Genomic DNA, 6124 nt, shown 5'->3' on the forward strand with positions numbered 1-6124 from the left:
AAACTCCAAACAACACAATTATTATCCAAGCAAGATTTCACTCCAAAAACATACCTAGAAACAAAATTAGGCTCAAGGACTTTATAAATACGCAATTATCAACTAAAAACACAAAAACATAAAAATAGCACAAAAACTAGAAGAAAAGCAAAATGCAATTAAAATAAATTAAAAGGACTTGGGTTGCCTCCCAAGAAGCGCTCGTTTAAGGTCGTGAGCTCGACCCCTTTTCTCTTTCAGGTGTATGTTGGGGAACAAAGGCTAATTGCCACTTTAGCCTCAATCTTAGTGTCATCATGGTAATGTTTCAATCTTTGGCCATTTGCGGTGAAATCTCCATTTTTTCCTCGAATCACCACAGCTCCAGATGGATATGCNGATTATCTATGAATATGCAAACAAGATAGTTAAAACAAGGCAAACGGGTTTTTGTATTCGAAGAGGTAAAAGCGGGATTTTTGGGAGTTGAAGTGTTTAATCACCTAGTGCCAATCTAAAGTGAAATAATTATTTGGGTTAAACAAGTGTGGAGAATTGCCATCTAAAAGGGAAAGGTTACTCTCGTAACTCAAACCCAAAATACGGTAATTGGAATACTCACTCTCGTGAGCTACTCACAATCTAAAATCGGAACTAAGCAATAAATGGAATACCCACTCTCGTGGGCTATTCACAATTGGAATACTCACTCTCGTGAGCTATTCACAATATATCCCTTAACCAAATTGTCCTCTCTCGAGGTACAATAGTCAAGTGCAATTGCGGGTGCTCTTTGATTCATAGACAAATCTAGCAAGGGTACAAGCAATCATATGCATCTGATTACAAGTATCAATAACATAAATCACAATTGCAACACAAGCAATAAACCCAAATAGATATTTCATTAAAACAAAATAAGAACTAGGCACATAGGTTCATAAACACTTTTATACCCAAAAATCCCAAAAGAAAGTTTAGCCTAACATGGCTAAAATAGATCCAACAAATATTCAATAAAGTTCAAAATAGAAAAGAGAAAGGAAGATATTCTCCCAAATGATGCCTCCAAGCTCTTTTCTTTGATATCCTTTTCAAAAGTTGTGATGATTTCTTCTTTGGCTTTTGGAGATGATGAAGCTTCTTTTCCTTGTTCTTTTTCCTCTTTTTCTGACAAGAACCAGCAGCCCACCCTAGGGTTTGGAGAGAAATGAAGCATTATATAGTGGGATCCAAATCAGGGACAAAATGGGAATTTCTGCGCTGAATCCGCTGTCCAGATTCTAGGACTTTCGCCGCGGCGAGAATCATTCTCGCCGCGGCGAGAATGTTTCTGCCCAAAAATTGGGACTCTCGCCATGGCGAGAATGATTCTCGCCGCGGCGAGAGTCCGGTGAACAGTACTCTCGCCATGGCGAGAATAGGCTCGCCGCGGCGAGAATCCGCGGTGAATAGTGCTCTGAACTGATTTTTGGCTCTCCAACATTTTTGGTTCCTTTGCATTGGCTTTTTGCTCCAAAATGGTTATAATGCACCACTAAACACATCAAAGACACTCAAACCAAGCATTATACCACTTTAAATAAAATAACAAGGAAATAAACATTGGAGACAACATTTTAACACACAAATAACTATAAAACATACATAAAAACACAATTAAAATAGGTACAAATGAGAGTGTATCATGTATGTGGGTGGTGATTTGAACAATTGATAAAAGGGAGTATCAAACTGTAATACTGATGATGGCAGTCGGTTAATGAGAAACGTAGCAGTTTCAAAAGCAGGTTTCAACAATGTGTCGGTGTCGGCACTCTACCCAGCCATTTTGTTCGTGTGTGTAGGCACAGGATTGTCTGTGTACAATACCAAGAGACTAAAAAAGAGTTTGTAGATGCCGGTATTCACCCCCTAAATCAAACTGGATGGCCTTGATAGAACATGAAAACAAGCCTTCTGTCATGGCCCTAAAAACATCAAACACTTTATAATTGGTTTTTACACGCAAAGGATAGAACCAACAAAAGCGGGTATGGTCATCAAAAAATAACACAAAATAACGAAAACCATCCGAATAAATAACGGGAGGAGGACCCCAAATCTCCGAGTACATTAAATCTTAAACATTGGAACTAGAGGTTTTTATTCTATCTAGTGGAAACCGAGAGGACTTACCTAATTGACAAGCTGTACAAAAACTTGGTGCACTCAACTTGGTGGCCTAGTCGCCCATGCCAAACGGCGGAAGGAGCCCGAGCAGTCAAGTAAGCCGAATGCACCCAGGGAACTAGAAGCGTGTACAAGCCACCCAAATTGGACCCTTTAAGGAGTACCGCCTTGGTGAGGCAATCCTTCACAACAGAAAACGTGGGATGGAATTCAAAGATGTTAGGAATATATTGTAATTGTTTTGATGAACCAAAAATGTAATATTAGACCCCCAATTTTATTTTGAGTCTAGTATAGGATTACGCCGAGTACAAGCCTAGTCTATTAAGTGGAAATTACAAGAATATACATTTTAATTTATACTTGTAAGTCGTTCGCTTCCACTTTAAAAATTGAGAAGAAATTTGGAAGATTGATCAAGTCTCATAGACATCCCAGAACGTGACAACATGGTTCGAATTGCAAGAATTAATTCTTTGGAAGAATTAATTTAATTCAAGATGATGATGTTGCAATTAAAAGTCAAAATTGAAGTCAACCATAAATGGGCTCTCTCACAAATATTCTTCTAGAGGCTAACTCATGCAAGGAATTATTTTTGGAGATGAGGATGACCTCTTGGAGCAAAATGGCGTGGCCAACCTTGAGAAGGATGACCGTGTGGAAAAGTCAAAGATGGGGATGACTTGCAATATTAAATGGTTATGAGGATGACTCACCTAATTAAAAAGGGGAAGGATGACTTTGCTCTCTAAAACTAGAGATGAGGATGTGGATGACTAGCAACTTTAAGGGGATTTGGTGTTGAGGATGACTTGGCTCTTAATATTGAAGAGGATGACCTTCTATACTCTTGAAAGGAAGAGGCTGAATGTGTATACTTTTAAGGGTGAGGATGACTTACCTTTTGGAAGGTAAAATTGAGGATGAGGATGACTTGCTCTCAAGGCTAAATAAAGTTTCCATGCAAAAAGGTCAAACACATTAATTCAAGAAGAGGATGACTCACGTGCCATCCAAAGGGGGAATGAACCATTTTATTTTTGGAGGCTAAGTATGGCGTGATCAACAAATAAATAGGATGACCTATTTATTTCCAAAGGAGTCCAACTGCCTACAACACTTCTAAAAAGGAAAATATTATTTTTCTTAAATATGGCATGAGGATGACTCATAAAGGTGAATTCAAATATTCTTGCTACTTGGAGCTGAGAACAAATTTGAAAAGTCAATGTACTTTTCGGTGGCATTAATTATGCTCAAGCAAGATTCACCGAGCAGATATATTTCAGAGCAACCTAACTTATGGATTATGAACAAAGTCAAGTGTTCAAACTATCAGAAGATTTACAACTCAAGGAAAGGTGGCTACAAGTTACAAGGAAAATTTATGTCAGTGACGAAAGAAGAACGTTGTAGGATTATCAGAAGCAAATATTCAAATTCATCTGACAAGAGCCATCAAAGTTGACAAAGACCATCTGAAGGCATTTAATGCTTTGACTATTCATAACAGGCAAATAGCTAATTTAGCTATATAAACCCAAGAAGACTTGATGACAGAAGACACGAATGAGGACACAACAAAAAAGCACTGAGAAAACAACAAGTGATATCAGATTAAGCAAGTGCTAGGTATTGAGCTAAATACGAGAGAAAATCATGTCTAAGAAAGAAATACTTTTATTTCTGTAGAAGAAGTGCAGGAGTGTAGCTTTGTGCAAAACACTCGGAGGAACTAAGTGTAGTTGTGTGTCACTTGGTTGAGGAGGAGTATAGCTTTGTGCGAAATACTCGGAGGAGTGCAGCTTTGTGCAGGACACTAGGGAAGACTAAGTGTAGCTGGGTGCAAAACACTTGGTTGAGGAGCGTAACTGGGTGCAAGACGCTCGCGAACGTAGCTTTGTGCAAGACGTTCGGAGTAGTAGAAGTGCTAGAAGCTAGAAGGGCACTGATTCACTATTGTATCTAGGTGATTGAAGATAGTGGAATCTCTCCTTGGAGTGAAGGAAAAAGTGGAGTAGGAGGATTACATCACCTCCGAACCACTATAAATCTATGTGTTCATTTACTTTATCTGCTTACATATCTGCATGCACATTTATCTGATCATCACATGCATTGTATAGTTTGTCACACTTATTATCCTAGAGCACATTGGTTCACGTGACACACCTTTTTGCATGCTAAGCATATCATTTTCAAAGCTCAACCTCATATTGCTCAAGCTTATTTGTTATTATACTACGAACCCACTATTCACTACTTATACTATTTCATCTGGGTTATATTATTTCCGCTGTGCAATTCAAGTTGAATTTATTCACTTCGATTCTCTTTTATAAAGTGTTATAATATTTTTTGAATTGTTGGAAAAGTCTATTCCGCCCCCCCTCCCCCTCTAGACTTTTCCCACCCTATCGGGACCAACAAAAAAATACGTTATTATCATTCGCAAAGCGATTGACAGATAATAACGAAGCAGACAATTGAGGCACATGCAGAATATTTGATAGCTTTAAAGATTTAGAAACTGAGGGAATTGAAGTAAAACTGATACGAGAAATACCCAAACCTACGTTGTTACCAACCCGGAGGACGTCACTGCCAAAGTATTCCTCAGAATGGGCCAACATCGTCTGATCTGGAGTTGTATGCGCAGAGGCCCTTGTGTCTGGGAACCACGTCGACACTCCGGACGGGACTCCACCATCGCCACTTACTACGACGTTTGCTTGTGTCGGCGGTTGGTCGGAGTAACGATGGTAATTAACAATAGATAGTTGTGTGTCCGTTCGAGCGGCAAATCTAACACCTCGGAGAACCACCGCGTTCACGGCTCTGACCGCCACGCCCTCGAGACTGCCACCGGTTTCCGCGACCACCGCCGCGATGTTGTCTCTGGCTTAGAGAAACTGCCATCGCCATGCTGTCTCCAGCTTCGAGAAGCTACCATCGCTGTTGCATGGCCAGAAGGCAGCGCTGCTACGCCCGTCGCAAATTCGTCGGCATAGATAAACTGCAGGGCTTGTAAGCAATCCGAGAGCTGAGGTATGGAGATAGGCTTACCGGCGACCACGAGAGAAGCTGCCATCAATCTGAACTCAGGCCGGGGACCTCTAAAAACGTAGAGGTTTTGATCATCGAGGGAGACCGGGCGATCAGCCAAGGTAAGATCTTTGACGAGGAGTTGCGCTCGTCCAAGGTATTCTGCTGGCGTCATGTCGCCTTTCTGGAGTGACTGAAATTGGGCAAGGAGGTTAAGACACCATGCAGTGTGGAGGAACCCAAGGCTGCCTCGATGGAACGCCAAACATCCCGAGTCGTTGAACGACCGACCGCAAGGTACATTACCTCTTCGGAGAGGGAGGAGATCAACACTGACAGGATGGAATGATCCTGTTGCATCCACACGGCATAAGCAGGGTTGGCGGCGGTGGAGGAAGCCTCGTCAATCGCACTTCCGTCGGCGGCGATCTCTGGTGGTGGACACAGTGTTGCGCTGTCCACGTAACCCAGCAGGCCCTGGCCCTTGAGAAATGGTATGAGTTGTGTGCGCCAGAAGAGGTAGTTTCGTGTCATCAACTTGATCGACACGAAATGATGAGTTGAGGTAAGAGGGTTCGGGGTAGTGACCGGCGCCGGTGTGGCAGCAACGCTCACCCTTCTTTTTGAATCGTTAGTGGCCATCGGAAAAGAAGGGAAAGGAATCGGGGAAACGTAACGCTATTCTGATACCAAATGAGAGTTTGATTAATGTTCAACAATAGAGAGAGAGAGAGTTACAGATAATAGTAATATGCTAACTATCTATACAACAGGCTATAGAACCTGGCTCTAACAGCTATTTACCAAGTCTAACATATCTAACACCAAGGACGCCCAGCGCATGACGACGCGTGGTAGTGGTACTACACCTTCCCAAGCAGCAGTGATAAGCTCCCAAGATAGCTATATATTTGGACATAAATAA

Source organism: Ipomoea triloba, chromosome 7 (genome assembly GCF_003576645.1).
Source record: "Ipomoea triloba cultivar NCNSP0323 chromosome 7, ASM357664v1".
NCBI lineage: Eukaryota > Viridiplantae > Streptophyta > Magnoliopsida > Solanales > Convolvulaceae > Ipomoea > Ipomoea triloba.